Source organism: Barbus barbus (assembly GCF_936440315.1).
Source record: "Barbus barbus genome assembly, chromosome: 42".
Taxonomy (NCBI): Eukaryota; Metazoa; Chordata; class Actinopteri; order Cypriniformes; family Cyprinidae; genus Barbus; species Barbus barbus.
Genome location: NC_136720.1, coordinates 10824966 through 10841546, shown reverse-complemented (window position 1 = coordinate 10841546; position 16581 = coordinate 10824966). Strand labels below are relative to the sequence as shown.

Below are 16581 nucleotides of genomic sequence, written 5' to 3'. Positions count from 1 at the left end.
GTATTAAGAAAGCAAATGGGGTCAATTTTGATTTCATGTTGAATTTAAGTGCACTGAGCTATAAAAGAGCTCTGAGCAATACATTTTCCTCTGGCAGTTCTTTATATTACAACATGTCAACAATTCTCTCACTGACTGTGTTAGATTCTAAATCACTATGTCATGCTGCTGTATTACAGCCAGAAGAAAACAAAAGGTTTTTTCAGTACATCCAGACTTGATGCCCGTTTCCGCCCCGCAGAGCCGCTCTTATGGAGCGCAAAAACAAGGAACGTGTGATAACATGCTGGCGCGACAGTTGCTAGGCTATTGCCCTGACAACAGTGATTACTATGAGGTAATTTAGAGTGGAGGCGGTTGCTATGATGATGCACCTAGTGGCCTCACGGTAATCATCTCTATGCTAGTAACCCTGATCTGAGGTCACAGCAGTAACTGGATTTACTACACTGGAGATCCGCACATGAAAAGATCTCTCTTCTTCTTAAACTGATTGAGAGCTCCTCACCTGGGGTGATGGCCACTCCGTTGCCGTTGATGACGGGCCTCTCCTCCTCTTCCTCCTCGGGCGGCTCGATGCCAGCCTTCTCCATGTTGTTGACGGATTTGTTACGTCTGCGTTTGCCCTGGGATCTGGGTGTAGCGCCTGGCAACAGCTGCTCTGCTACATTCAGCAGCAGTGGGCTGGGCTCTGCCGGGGGCTTCGGGGTGCCGTAATAGTTATCTGCAACCAATCAGACATTTGATGCATAATTGACATTTGAAAGTTTATAATGAAAGCCCTGCCGCCACCAAGTCACAACTGCAGGAATGGAGAAAGATGCAGTATCCTGCATGTTGTTAATCATCAGCCTCTCAGGCAATAGGCAAGGCACCTTTTTTCCAGTGGGTGTTTACTGTAGTTATACTTTGGGGACAAAATTGTTTCCTGAAGTGAGCTACATTTGCAGACACCTCTTTTAGGGACTTCCGGCAACATGACATGAAAGTGATTCAAAAATAATGTTTATTAATTCTCAAAATGAGAAAAAAAAGTGTTTTTGGGGTAGTGTTAGGAATGGTGTGTAGTAATTAAGATTGTAATATTGGTTTTAACAGTAGTTATGTTTAAAAAAAAATGCAATTAAAATACATACAGAGTACGGATCAAATGTTTAGGATTTGTAATACTTTTTCATATTTTTGAAAGAAAAGGCTTATCTAAAATTACAATAAGCAGTGTGATAATGATTCATTTTCCATTTTAATTACTTTGGTGCTCCAGAAAGGTGTTCTATAGTCAAATTTGAATATGGTTTTGCTACTTAGTATTTTTTGTGGAAACCATGATACATTTTTTTCGGGATTCCAAAATGATGAGAAGAAATTTCAGAAGAACACCAATTATCAATTTTAAAATATAAATATGTCACTTTTGATCAATTATATGTATCCTACTGAATAATAATAAAAAATAATAAAAAACCTTAACTGACCCTTCGCCGGGAGTTGATTGACAGGTGTTCTGACCAATCATAACGACAAATCTGCCATATTGTTCGACAAACAAACCAGACAGGAGAGTAGATTAACATCATGGACTTGAACTTAAAAAATGGTGTGTACTGACATCTTCCACGGTTGAAGCAAGATACCTTCAGATGTTCATTTATGTTTATTTTGTGCTTTAACTAGTAAAGAGGAAGAGATGATCGTTTCACGTGCCACATAAACTGAGGCGCTATAGCTATTTGCCACGATTCATTAAAGAGCCACAAAACAGTATGCATTGTTTGAATTTCTTTAAAAAATTACAAAATATGAAAAATGACTTTGTTTCATACCAAAAGTAACCTGCTCTGTCTTATCTGTCGGCGTGTTGTCCGTTTCCTCTTTGCTCCGCAATGTACTTTTCACTGCATGAGAACATGATTTGTGACATGAGAGCACCATGGCTTGTTGGACGTAGCAACGGTAACTAAGAGGGCCGGGTCTTTTCAAACTTTTTAACAGTGGTGAGTACGGAAGTATATATACATATACACATATACAAAAGCTAATTTTTAAATATGGACATGTCCCTAAACCATCAATACCCTAATCCACATATAGTAGTAATTATAATTAGCTTTTAATATAAAAATATGAATATATAAAATTTGAAAAATAAGTCTGGTATGTTCTTAGATGACTTGTCAGATGACAAGGTAAATGTGATGTGTTGTTCATAATAGCTTACTTCTCTGAGTGTGGTGTTCACATTGCTCAGTCAGTGGAAATCTTGTCTCCGCAAACAAATCAACAAAACTCAAAAGTCCATTCAGCCAGGACTCCGACACCTGTACAACACCACACACAAACTGTTGCTCAAACAACCGAGTGCTGTTCTATGTTTACAGACTCAGTGAAAGTGCCACGGCTCCCCTGGGATGAACAGGCTCTAGAGGAGAGCAGGGCATCTGGTTGAGTACCCCTTCAACTCTCCCTGGGTCACTACCTGACATGATGCTGCAGCGCGCAACAGCTGTAACTCATAAATATGGATTTAAAAACAATAGCAGTAGAATAATAAACATCACACTGTTAATATTTGTATTTCTGGGGCATGCATTTAAGTGTTTCTTTGCATGTACTGTAAGTTGGTCAAGTCTGGCATACTTTTCCTTCTTTCTGAAACACAATTCCACATAAATATGAGTGTTTCTTCTGGATGTAAGATTTTTTGGTAACACTTTATTTTATGGTCTCTTAACTAGTTGCTTATTAGCATGCATATTACTAGAATATTAGCCACTTATTAGTAGTAATTAAGCACATATTAATGGCTTATTCTACATGACCTTATTCTACATCCCTAATCCTACCCAATACCTCAATTTAACAACTACCTTACTAACCATTAATAAGCAGCAAATTAGGAATTTATTGAGGGAAAAGTCGTAGTTAATAGTGAATAAGTGTTCTACAGTGTTACTGTAATATGTCTGTCTTCCCTTGTGACCTAGTTTTCCCCGTGTTATGTAATTAGTCATTGTGTTCACCTGTCGGTCCTCGTTATCTGTCCCTTTATAAGTTCCTGCGTTGGTATGTTAGTTTGTCGGTTATTAGTTCATGTATTGGTCCTGAAAGTGTCCTGTTCCCTCCGTGTACCTGGTCCTAATTTTGTACAGTCAGGTCCATAAATATTGGGACATCGACACAATTCTAACATTTTTGGCTCTATACACCACCACAATGGATTTCAAATGAAACGAACAAGATGTGCTTTAACTGCAGACTGTCAGCTTTAATTTGAGGGTATTTACATCCACATCAGGTGAACGGTGTAGGAATTACAACAGTTTGCATATGTGCCTCCCACTTGTTAAGGGACCAAAAGTAATGGGACAGAATAATAATCATAAATCAAACTTTCACTTTTTAATACTTGGTTGCAAATCCTTTGCAGTCAATTACAGCCTGAAGTCTGGAACGCATATACATCACCAGACGCTGGGTTTCATCCCTGGTGATGCTCTGCCAGGCCTCTACTGCAACCGTCTTCAGTTCCTGCTTGTTCTTGTGGCATTTTCCCTTCAGTTTGTCTTCAGCAAGTGAAATGCATGCTCAATCGGATTCAGGTCAGGTGATTGACTTGGCCATTGCATAACAGTCCACTTCTTTCCCTTCAAAAACTCTTTGGTTGCATTTGCAGTATGCTTTGGGTCATTGTCCATCTGCACTGTGAAGCGCCGTCCAGTGAGTTCTGAAGCATTTGGCTGAATATGAGCAGATAATATTGCCCGAAACACTTCAGAATTCATCCTGCTGCTTTTGTCAGCAGTCACATCATCAATAAATACAAGAGAACCAGTTCCACTGGCAGCCATACATGTACACGCCATGACACTACCACCACCATGCTTCACTGATGAGGTGGTATGCTTAGGATCATGAGCAGTTCCTTTCCTTCTCCATACTCTTCTCTTCCCATCACTCTGGTACAAGTTGATCTTGGTCTCATCTGTCCATAGGATGTTGTTCCAGAACTGTGAAGGCTTTTTTAGATGCCTTCCTGTTTTTGAGGCTCACCAATGGTTTACATCTTGTGGTGAACCCTCTGTATTCACTCTGGTGAAGTCTTCTCTTGATTGTTGACTTTGACACACATACACCTACCTCCTGGAGAGTGTTCTTGATCTGGCCAACTGTTGCGAAGGGTGTTTTCTTCACCAGGGAAAGAATTGTTCGGTCATCCAACACAGTTGTTTTCCGTGGTCTTCCGGGTCTTTTGGTGTTGCTGAGCTCACCGGTGCGTTCCTTCTTTTTAAGAATGTTCCAAACAGTTGTTTTGGCCACGCCTAATGTTTTTGCTATCTCTCTGATGGGTTTGTTTTGTTTTTTCAGCCTAATGATGGCTTGCTTCACTGATAGTGACAGCTCTTTGGATCTCATCTTGACAGTTGACAGCAACAGATTCCAAATGCAAATAGCACACTTGAAATGAACTCTGGACCTTTTATCTGCTCATTGTAATTGGGATAATGAAGGAATAACACACACCTGGCCATGGAACAGCTGAGAAGCCAATTGTCCCATTACTTTTGGTCCCTTAACAAGTGGGAGGCACATATGCAAACTGTTGTAATTCCTACACCGTTCACCTGATTTGGATGTAAATACCCTTAAATTAAAGCTGACAGTCTGCAGTTAAAGCACATCTTGTTCGTTTCATTTGAAATCCATTGTGGTGGTGTATAGAGCCAAAAATGTTAGAATTGTGTCAATGTCCCAATATTTATGGACCTGACTGTATATTAAAAGACTGTTTAATTGTCTCTGCTCGTCGTGCACTCCTTGCCTTGCACACCACGTAACAGTTACCTTTTTTTTTTTTTCTAAAGTCTCTGATTCTTGCCAAGGGTGCATTTATTTGATCTAAAATACAGTAAACAGTTATATTGTAAAATTTTACTACAATAAAAGATGATTTAAATATAAAGCATTTCAGATATATTTAGAGCTATTAAACAAGTAGATTTGACAAATAACACCTACATTTTATTAAAACAGCATTTCCAACACAAAATGCTAATAAACTACAATACATAATCTGATGCGGTGGAAATAACACTGTGGTAGGAATGCTCAAGATTGTCTGAAAAATGAAGTTCACAGGATATTGTTTGATATATTTTATATACTTAAATACTTAAATTTTAAATACTTACCTGAGTTAGTCAGTACATTTTTGTATCCAAGGATTTAAAGACTATTTCATATATTAGATTTCGAAATCCATTTAAACCTATTAAAAAACCCAATTATATACCTGATGTTACATTATTAATGCTGAGCTGAGAAGCAGTCTAAGAGCTCTTTACTGCGCTAGTCACATTCTTTAAAACGATGAAAATCAAAATCACCATTATGAACACGAAAGAAGAATTAATAAGAGTAGAAGAGAAGAGCTAATGCATTTCACACATGAAGATCCCTTTCAGTAGTTTAGAGAGTCAGCTTGGAGAGAAAAGTAGAAATGGACCGAAAGAGGGAGGAGGAGAGTAATATTTATTCAAGGGATGGAGTTGTTGGACTTCTGAAGTGAAGAAAGTCTAAGCTCACAAGACCCCAGAGAATCATTTTCCCTTTAGGGTATTTTAATATCATGCTGCGAATTAACTAGAGTTACCGCCAATCAGATACTTTCCCAAGGTCTGTTCTCTACAAGGGTCTCAAAAATCAAATTATCGCAAAAAAAAAAAAAAAAAAAAAGCTTACAAAAATGTAGAATAACACAAAATAGAAATGAATATATAACTTGTAGCCACTGGGGCTCATTATTAAATGTAAATGTAAGAAATTACTTATGCAAACAAAATGCTCTGAAGAACAAATTTGTAAGCAAATGGCAGAAGACGCCTTATGTCTGGGGAGTGAGAGCGTGTCAGACAGTCCAAGCAGGTAATAATAGCCAATAATTTTAATGATAGGCTTTGGCTCTGGTATTTTAGAATGACCATAAAAACACGTTCCCTTATCGAATGGGAACTCGCACTGCGTCCCCCAGAGGACACTTTGGGGAACGCCCTCAGCGTGACCGGTGTTTGATGTGCATGTGGAAACACAACAATGAACTTGACATTGGCCTATGACGTGTTACTGGTGCAACCATGAGTATAAAAGGGCACCTGTAGAACAAGTCATCAGCTTCTTGTCTTCAGGAGCCGTTTGTTTGTGTGTGCTTGTGTGACAGAACATAAACAAAATAAAAATAAATTAAAAAAAATGAGCGAGCGCAGGTTTAAAAGATGTGTCCCCCCGTGTGAAAGATACATCACACCTAGCGATTCCCATGAGCTTTGTGTGGTGTGTCTGGGGGCACAGCATGCACGGTCGTGTGCCCACTGTGATAATTTTTTACGGTGAAACAGCTTTGCTCCCGCTTGGCTCTGTTTTTAGAGGACGGAAGCCAAGCGTCTGTGGCTCGTGGTGCTGGACCCGCTGCTGCCGAGGCAGAGCACCGTCTGCACTCATGGGGCTCGCAGTTAGATCTGGATGACGAGCTTGGGGCGGGTCTCTCCCTATCCCAATCCTCGTTCGCCAGCTCCGTTACTCTCGAACAGAATATGGAAGCCCGGTTTCTTCCGATCCGGCAGAAAGCATGCTACTCGGCCTGTCTAGCACCAAGGAGATAGACATGACAGGAGTCGAGGCGGATTCTACATCAACCGCCTCCTCCTCGTCACTCGCGTATGGGGAACTCTTGGACGTCATGACCCTCACCACCGCCAGGCTAACCTTGGACTGGTCGGTGGAGGTGCAGGAGCACGCGTCTAGTAGCTGTCTGGATGAGTGCTTCATGAGCTCCGCCGCTCATGTGATCTTGCCCTCCGTGCGACCAAGCAAGCTGCTCATGCCATTGGCCGCTCTCTTGCGGCACTCGTTGTCACGGAGTGGCATTTATGGCTTAACCTGTCGGGGCTAAAGGAGTAGGACAGGTCTTTTCTCCTTGATGCCCCAGTTTCGCCTGCCGGGCTTTTCGGAGCTGCTGTCGAGACAGTAGTCTGTAAGTTCAGGGAGGCGAAGGTTAAGTCAGCGGCGTTTGAGCACTACATCCTTCGGCGTAGGCAGCGTCCTTTCTGTCAACCACCTGAAGCTGAGCCTGCCGCCGGGCCCAGCTGGCGGCAGAGTCAGAAGGCGAGTGTAGCGGCGAGTGTAGCAGCAACCTCACGCAAGGCAGAGGCAGGACCTCAGGGAAGTTATCGAGGCAAGTCAAAGCCCTGAGTCCAAGGCTTTGATTTTTTTTGGGTTGTGCGCACTGATGTGAGATGTATGCAGAGATGGTGGGCTATTCCGCGGCTTGCGTCCCACTTGCTGTGATCCTCACAATATCAAGACGGTTTTTGAGTGGATGGACAGCACCGCTTCTCGTAATTTACTTCTTGTAATTAACCGTATGAAAACGCAGGGGTGGGGTTCTCTCCGTATTGCGCTCAGAGATGAGAGGTATGCGGAGAAAGTGGACTATTCCGTGACTCGCGTCCCACTCCTGCTGTAACCCTCAAGATACTGATGTTTGGGAAGAGGGGTAGTATCGCCTCTCGCATTCCCAATTCTTAGCACCGTGGTGCAATAAGGCCAGTTGCTGGTGTGTTTTTGGGAATGAGAACTTCTTAGAGTTCCTGGCTTATGCCTGCTAATAAGGCACTCATTCCTTCAGCATGGCAGCGTGGGTATTCGTTCCCCAAAGTGTCCTCTAGGGGACGCAGTGCGAGTAAGGGAACATCAAACATGCGATAAGGGAACATCTCAGGTTACCCATGTAACCATGGTTCCCTGAGAAGGGGAACGAGACACTGCATCCCCTTGCCATGGTTCAGGCATTGTCCTTCAGACAAGAAGCTGATGATGTGTTCTACAGGTGCCATTTTATACTCATGGTCGCACCAGTAACACGTCATAGGCCAATGTCAAGTTCATTGTCGTGTACCCACATGCAATTCAGACACCGGTCACGCTGAGGGCATTCCCCAAAGTGTCCTCTAGGGGACGCAGTGTCTCGTTCCCCTTCTCAGGGAACCATAGTTACATGGGTAACCTGAGACGTTTTCTTTTGTTCTCTTAGAGAATTATTCATTCATGTAACTTGTTCAAGCAAATTCACACCTTTCTGATGCACAACTAATAATTTTCTTGGTAATTGCAATTTATGCAAATGTCTTCTAACTGAATAAAACAATGTTTCCACATAAGGCGAGTTTTTGTATGCACATTTTGAACATCTTGTTTTAATCTAGCATTTTTTATGCAATGTCTCAAAATTTGCCTAAAAATGTGGATAATATGATAAATATGATACAGTTCCCTCTTTCAATGCATGTCTATGGGATTATTTACCTGCTATTGTCATTCACTAGGTTAAAAATTGCTTAGAAAGGAACTCCATGATTTGAGGTATTGCTCATGTCCATAGCACAAAAAACTTTAATACTTAATTGGTTGGTTAGTTAGTTTAGGACTTAGTGAAATATATAATCCTACCAATGAGATATTGGGACAAAAACTTGGTTGTGCAACTTGGCCAATTTACCTTCATAAGTTCCACTTTCCAGCAAAGCTCCACTTCTCTCCAATTCCACAAACTGCTCAATGGTCACAAAATTATAGTCCACTCCTGGAACCTCTCCTTCTTTAGGCTGCCTGGTTGTACCTACAGAGAACAGAGAAAGGCTGGAGTTAGTTCAGAGGGCTCGTTGACCTAAGGGTTTGTGCCATGGGCTTAATTCATCCAACAACAACAACAACAACAACAAAAAAGGGTTTTATAGCAAAGCTCAACATGAGCCAAACAGAACAGGTGCTTGGGTAACTGGTTCACTTCAGAGTACCACATATGCATAGAAAAAAGAATGAGGAAGGAAAACAAACTAAATGTCGGGGTTTAGAGGTTTTAAGGTGAAAATAACTCCATTCATACAAAATTAAACATACGAGCCTGGAGAAATGGTGTTTTCCAAAAAACCTTGTTATTTTGTTGACAAAATTTCCATGAACTTCCATGAACCAAAAAGTTTGTAATAATTAACGACTTTTAATGTTTTCAAAAGAAGTCTCATGCTCACGAAGGCTGTTTTTTTTAATACATATTAAACATACTGTTACATTATTTAAAAAAAATTTATTTGAATGGTAGTGTATTATCAGACTTCATGTCCAAGTCAAGTCTTACAGTAGCACAACTATAATGTTAGTTGGTGTCCAATTTACTCTTGTTATGAGACTAGAATGCAAAACACAGTTTAAACTGGACCAGGGGTGCCCAACTTCCTGCCTGGAAGTCTTTAGCATTCCAAACGTCCTTGATTACCTGGTTCAGGTGTATTTAATCAGGGTTGGAGGTATAATAATGAGCATCCCTAAATAGCCTAAGGTGGTATGCTGCTAGCTCTTAGCTAGCCACAAAGCTAGTCAGGTTTGCTACTATAGTTTTAGAGGGCTTTTAATCCCTTATTAGCTGTTCAGGGGTGCATTTCCCAAAAGCATCAGTATAGCCAACTATGGTTGCAGGTTCTGTTGAACTCTATATGTAATGACGGAAGTTGCGACCATAGCTGCTTTTGGGAACTCACCTCAGGCTAGAATACCAGGTGGCTGACCAGATGAACACCAGCTTGGCCAGGTTGGGAGACCAGCTAAACAAGCAAATGGATATTAAGCATTTTACCACCACACACTTTTAGCTGTTGTAGCAGCTAAAAGTGTGTGGTGGTAAAATGCTTAATATCCATTTTTACTACCTTAAATACTAACAATTTCCAAGCTATTTAAAAAGAAATCAACACACACCACCCATCACTGAGCATACAATGAGAACAGTTCAAAGTGTATGTACATTAAGCAATGGGTTAAAATGATAAACTGAAGTGTCAGTGTATTCCTGAGTCCTGGATGTAGCAGAGCTGTAATTAGCCAGCAAGGAGCTCCGGAGTTTGTGCTAATTTCTGCTAGCTGAGTAAGCACTGGGGTATTTCTAAACTGTGCATGTTAAGGGAGCTCACTGCGTGAGTGCCAACAGTAAACTCTAGAAAGACTCCAGGGTCAATGACATTACTTTTTTCCCCCTCTATATCTATTAATTTATTCAAAAACAAATTAAAAATGATTTCTAATAAAGATTTGAAACAGACCTCTTCTATGAAAATAATGTTTTTCTTTTTTAAAATCTTTTTTGAAGGGCATGAAGTTAAAAATGTCAGGGTGGCAAAACTGTCCTGATATCATAATGAAGAGAAAAAGCCTTATTATAAAGAACAAAGTTCTGGACATAAAGTTTTATTAAAAATTTGTGGAAATCTCTTATTAAAAGGTCAAGTGTCTTAAAATTATCAGATAAATTAACCTTTTTCATGACAAGTAAGGTTAGTTCTGACTGTAAAACGTCATGAGGTGTGACATATGTGAAAGATATTTATGAATTATTAATTCATTTTTGTGTACATATTAGTGCTGTCAATTGATTAAGTAATTAACTAATTAATTGCACATTTTTTGCCTGAAATTAATCAGGATCAATCACAATTAATCCCTCCTAACATTAAAGTTTTTAAATATACTTTTATATTGCAATAATTTCACATTTATCTTCAAATTAATGTAGAAACAACATAAAGAAAGTATGTTTAATATTTGTTTAATGCCGTCTTTTTTGACTGAAGGCAAGTATCACTGATACCAACTGTTGTCTCTATGAATTTGTTTCCTAATATTTAACCACTGACACTGATAGCCATTCAACATTACAGTATAATCAAGAGCTAGCAATTTTAATAATTATTAGACTTTAAAAAACAACTTATAATTTAAGTGAACTTAAAACCATGTTCACATTGTGATAAATGTCATAATTATGTAATTAATTAGATAAAAAAATTTAATCGACTGACAACCCTAATATATATATATATATATATATATATATATATATATATATATATATATATATATATATATATATATATATATATATATATATTAGGGCTGGGCAAGTTAACGTTAATTAATTAATTTAGTTAACGTGATAATAAAGCGTTAACTAAATTAATTAATTAACGTCGACAATTTTATTGTGCATTAACACATTTTTCATGATCATTATTATTGTTGATTGGCTCTCAATTCACACAAATAAACCATGGTACACAGAAGGGGTGGGATTTTGAACCAAGGACTGCTCACTACAGAGCCAAATCACCTCCAGCTCCCCCTCTCTGGACAGTATGTTTAGCGATAGGGTAAGGGGTAGGGTTAGGGTGTGGTTGGATGTCTAGCTCCTAGAGGTGGAAAGTCCAGGTACAGAAAGTAAAAATCCTCCTCAGTATTCTGTTCCAATCACCTGGATTTGCTAATTAGCACAGTTTTTCAGCCAGGACGTAGAACTAATTAGTGAAATTAGCTGGCTGAGTTCATGAGTGGAATAAACATATGGCAGGACTTTTACTTTCTGACCCCTGGACTTTTGTTTGGGACGCGGTTACAGATCTATCACTTTGCCGCTCAGAAATGTTCACACAATCATGCTGCATGTATCAGAAGTTCTGTGCTCCAGCGAGGTTAGCACTCACACTACATGCATACCGTGCCCGAGCCCAACTGAACAGCACTCTGGCCCACCTCTTCCAAACGAGCCAGGGATGGCTAAACGAACCACGGAGCGGTCACACTGCTCAAACGAACCGGGCTTTGGGGGTCCAACGCACTTGGGCTTAGTTAAGATTGGCTAGTGTGAGTCCACCAAAAATTATTATTCTCCCGCATCCCACACACGAGTGTTGTCCCGTGCCACTCTCTGTTGTGTTGTGTTGTTGAGAATACTGCTGTAAAAAACACCTTATTTGTTTAAAGTGTTTGCAAACCAAATGTTATTGTACTTTTGTTCATAAAGCAGTACTTTTAAATGAAAGTGCAGAATACACTACTTTTGAATTCATTATTGAATTTTGTGCATAACAATGCAATTAATTGTAGAAAAATCATACGATTAAAAATTGTAATCTTTGCCCAGCACTAATATATATATCTTTATAAATGGGGCTTTGAATCATTGGATCACACGATTTGTTCAAAACGAGCATTCATTCAGAAACTAAACCCTGATGTGTCGCTCGGTGACACAAAACAGTTCTGCTTTGGCTTTAAAGGTAATATATTCTCTGCAAAATTATTCAAAAACACATAATATTGTGTTTAACCCTCTGGGGTGTTTTGGTGCATTTTTTTGAAAGCCCCTAAAATATAACAATATCAACGTCTTATTTACTGAACTGTAATATAATACTATAATATAACACGTTAAATTGACAGCCCTAATGAATATATACAGTGGGGCAAATAATTATTTGATACACTGCCGATTTTTCATGTTTTCCCACTTACAAAGAATGGACAGATCTGTCGTTTTCATCGTAGGTACACCTCAACTGTGAGAGACAGAATATAAAAAAAAAGAAATCCAGAAAATCACATTGTATGATTTTTGAATAATTCATTTCCATTTTATTGCATGAAATAAGAACTTAATATTTGGTACAGAAACCTTTGTTTACAATTACAGAGGTCAGACGTTTCCTGTAGTTCTTGACCAGGTTTGCACACCCTGCAGCAGGGGTTTTGGCCCACTCCTTCATACAGGTCTTCTCCAGATCTTTCAGGTTTTGGGGCTGGCGCTGGGCAACACAGAGTTTCAGCTCCCTCCATAGATTTTCTATTGGGTTCAGGTCTGGAGACTGGCTAGGCCACTCCAGGACCTTGAAATGCTTCTTACAGAGCCGCTCCTTAGTTGCCCTTCCTGTGTGTTTGGGGTCATTGTCATGCTGGAAGACCCAGCCACGACCCATCTTCAATGCTCTTACTGAGGGAATGAGGTTGTTGCCCAAAATCTCGCGATACATGGCCCCATCCATCCTCCCCTCAATACGGTGCAGTCATCCTGTCCCCCTTGCAGAAAAGCACCCCCAAAGCATGATGTTTCCACCCCCATGCTTCACGGTTGGGATGGTGTTCTTGGGATTGTACACATCCTTCTTCCTCAAAACACGGCGAGTGGAGTTTATACCAAAAAGTTCTATTTTGGTCTCATCTAACCACATGACCTTCTCCCATGCCTCCTCTGGATCATCCAGATGGTCTTTGGCAAGCTTCAGACGGGGCTGGACATGTGCTGGCTTGAGCAGGGGGACCTTGCGCGCGCTGCAGGATTTTAATCCATGGCGGTGCAGTGTGTTACTAATGGTAACCGTTGAGACTGTGGTCCCAGCTCTCTTCAGGTCATTGACCAGGTCCTCCTGTGTAGTTCTAGGCTGATCCCTCACCTTTCTCAGGATCATTGATACTCCACGAGGCGAGATCTTGCATGGAGCCCCAGTCCGAGGGAGATTGACAATCATTTTGAATTTCTTCCATTTTCCAATAATTGCACCAACAGTTGTTGCCTTCTCACCAAGCTGTTTGCCTATTGTCCTGTAGCCCATCCCAACCTTGTGCAAGTCTACAATTTTGTCCTTAGTGTCCTTAGACAACTCTTTGATTTTGCCCATAGTGGAGAGGTTGGAGTCTGATCAATTGAGTGTGTGAACAGGTGTCTTTTATACAGGTAACGAGTTCAAACAGGTGCAATTAATACAGGTAATGAGTGGAGGATAGGAAGGCTTCTTAAAGACAAACTAACAGGTCTGTGAGAGCCAGAATTCTTGCTGGTTGGTAGGTGATCAAATACTTATTTCATGCAATAAAATGGAAATTAATTATTCAAAAATCATACAATGTGATTTTCTGGATTTTTTTTAATATTCTGTCTCTCACAGTTGAGGTGTACCTAAATCTCTCCATTCTTTGTAAGTGGAAAAATTAAAAAAATCGGCAGTGTATCAAATACTTATTTGCCCCACTGTATGTATGTATGTATATATACACATATATGTATGTATGTGTGTATGTGTATGTACAATAAGAATACTATAGAAAACTAGAACATTAAAGAACTTGACGTGTTTTAAAATTTAATTTTTGCGGGCATTCTTATTTATCATTGACCCTCCAAAATCGAAACAACTCTAAAAGACCTTTACTCACCACTTCCCATAAACCTAAGTACCAGGACACACAACAACAAAAGCAAACAGCATAGAAAATTCCTGTACCCTCTATTTGTCCAAATACTGGCTGACTTGAAGCAGTGACACTCTCATCCATTAACTGACCTACCAAATACCAGTTCACAGCAATCAAAATTCAACTACAGCAGTTTAAAAACCACATCTGACAGCATAGATTCGCACTCTGCTGAGACGATGGCATCAAGTGTTGCGGAGAATCCCAACAGGAGCCCTGCACAGTCGTCAAGTTGTCAGTAGTGTTTGAAACTCACATCATCTCTCATCATCTATCAATCAATAGCTACACAATGACAACAAGCCCCAGAGCCGGGTGTCTTTCCACCGTGATAGCATATCATTCAGAGTTATAATGGGCATGCTAATGACAGGTCACAGGAAATAGGGGCAAATGGAATGTCTTCACTCTCACGACCCGTGTCTTTGTGTGGGGCGAGGTTTGACTGAAGACTGCGCAAAGACTGCCTCATCACGACAACTAGAATATCTCACAATACCGCCGACTACCCAAGCGTGTAATAACATAATGAAAAAATTAATCCACTATGTCCATTAAATCGCTTGCCAACATCGTCTTAAAGCTCAATTTGTTGATAAATCATACTTTAAATAAGAAAAGCAAATTGCTGGAAGATGGATCGATCTCCACGCCAGTGATTTCTTCTCAGGAGAGACAGCTACTTTGGCAGAAAGGCTTTGTTGACGAGATGCACATCAATCTGTTTATCTTGAGCCGATATAAACTGTAGGTAGATGCTCAGAAAACACAACATTTCTCACCGGATTTCCAAAGAAAACTGATGTTTTTATATGATGTTTTACGGATACTGTATGTAGCTCGTTGTCAGACAGCTGGAAGCACACTGTCAATAACGCTATCAACACTGAGCCATATATCTCAGTATGTCTAGATACACACAAGTTAGGTCTCTTGCATTTTGTGTAGATTTTTGCGTGACCTACTTATTATGCAAATTGTCCATTAGTGCTTCGTTCCAAAGAGTTTAATGCATTAGGCCATGTTAATTTGTTATGGACTTTAAGAAGTTAGTGCAGATAATAGACATACATCATTGGATAATACTTATGAAAAACAATGCAAAGTACTATCCTAGTTTTTACAATCCTTATTTGTTTTATTAAGTTTGAGCTTCTCTCTAGAGTGTTTTTCTTAATCAAGCTTTTAACCAATTTACATCTAATTCAACTTAAGATGGAAAGCGCCTTCCAGTTTACCAACCTCTAGAGGAAGAGAAAAAGTGATTCTTTCCACTTGAGCAATCATGGGCTGCAGCAATCTGCAAAAAAATGCTCACAGTTTCTCAATGCAGTAGACAGCTAGATATTTGTTCTCAGTATTGTCCACTTGGAAGTGGCATCATCTTCCCGTGTACAAAATGTACCTCCATATCTCCTGCTGAGAAGAAGGGGGGAGGAAAATACTATCTGAAAATAGTGTCTTTGCACATTTTCTCAAGCAAGGTAGAAAACGAAGAGAGGCGTGAAGGATTTGGGCTTGGTGTTTCTTTGAAAACATGGCGTGTGGGCTATATTCTGGCATGGGCTCACAAGGTATGTAACAAGAACAGTATGTGCTTCATCTAGGCTGGAAGGTCTCAATTTCCACTGCATGGACATGATAGCACATTCTTTAGGTTATTATATTATATTCTTCATTAACAACTACTGCACTCCAAAAGGCTTGTATCTCATGGTTACGTTGCAACAAATGTTCCTCTTGAAAAAATCAAAATGTATAGGAAAAATAGCAAAAACGTTATTGTAGGAATTTGTCTAGTTTTAAGATTAATTTTTATGAAACTTTGAAAATGTTTAAGGGGTTTTGATAGTTTCAATAGGGCCTTTTTGAAATGTAACACAATTAGCCAATTTGTAACAATTTCCTGAAAGAAACATGTCTTGTCCTTGAAACACAATTGTTTCTTTTGAGGTTCAGCTAACAATAAAAGTTGAATTCTCACTTAGAATTAATTATTTTTTAAAAACATAACGTGTCTCTTAAAATCTCACAAAATGTCTTAAAACATAATAATATGGGTCTGAGAAAACCAAGAACAATGAGCATTCACTAAAAGAAAACAGTAAATAATTTACAATAGAATTGGGCCTATAATCGACCCCTTGGGCACACCACTGATTGTTTTTCAATGAAACTAGAAAATAAGATTAACAATGTGTTTGAGCTCAGAAAAATTCAAGGACATGAGAGCTTCATAGTCACAGTGACTGGTGAAATTTAATGGATAAGTAAAATAAAAGATTTATTTATAAAGGATAGTTTTTTGCAGTGTATTACTTTACTTTGCAGTGTTGGCCTTTACTTTCCATTGACAGTCATATTCCTCATTTTAAGAAAGATAGTAGAAAGAACATGAAATGGCAAGAAGAAATAGGACTTGAACTTGCAATGTCTGCACGAGCACCAAAACAC

At 39.5% G+C, this 16581-nt stretch overlaps 1 pseudogene across 1 annotated transcript in view; it reads right to left on the bottom strand.

Annotated features, from left to right (window-relative positions):
* Nucleotides 1-16581, bottom strand: part of LOC306861471 (membrane-associated guanylate kinase, WW and PDZ domain-containing protein 2-like) — a 255785-nt pseudogene that overhangs the window by 85335 nt on the left and 153869 nt on the right. The window contains exons 3-4 of the transcript in view: nt 8552-8671; nt 509-724 (exon numbers count right to left, since the gene is read on the bottom strand). The product of the transcript in view is annotated as a membrane-associated guanylate kinase, WW and PDZ domain-containing protein 2-like (transcript). The remainder of the gene's footprint in view (nt 1-508; nt 725-8551; nt 8672-16581) is intronic.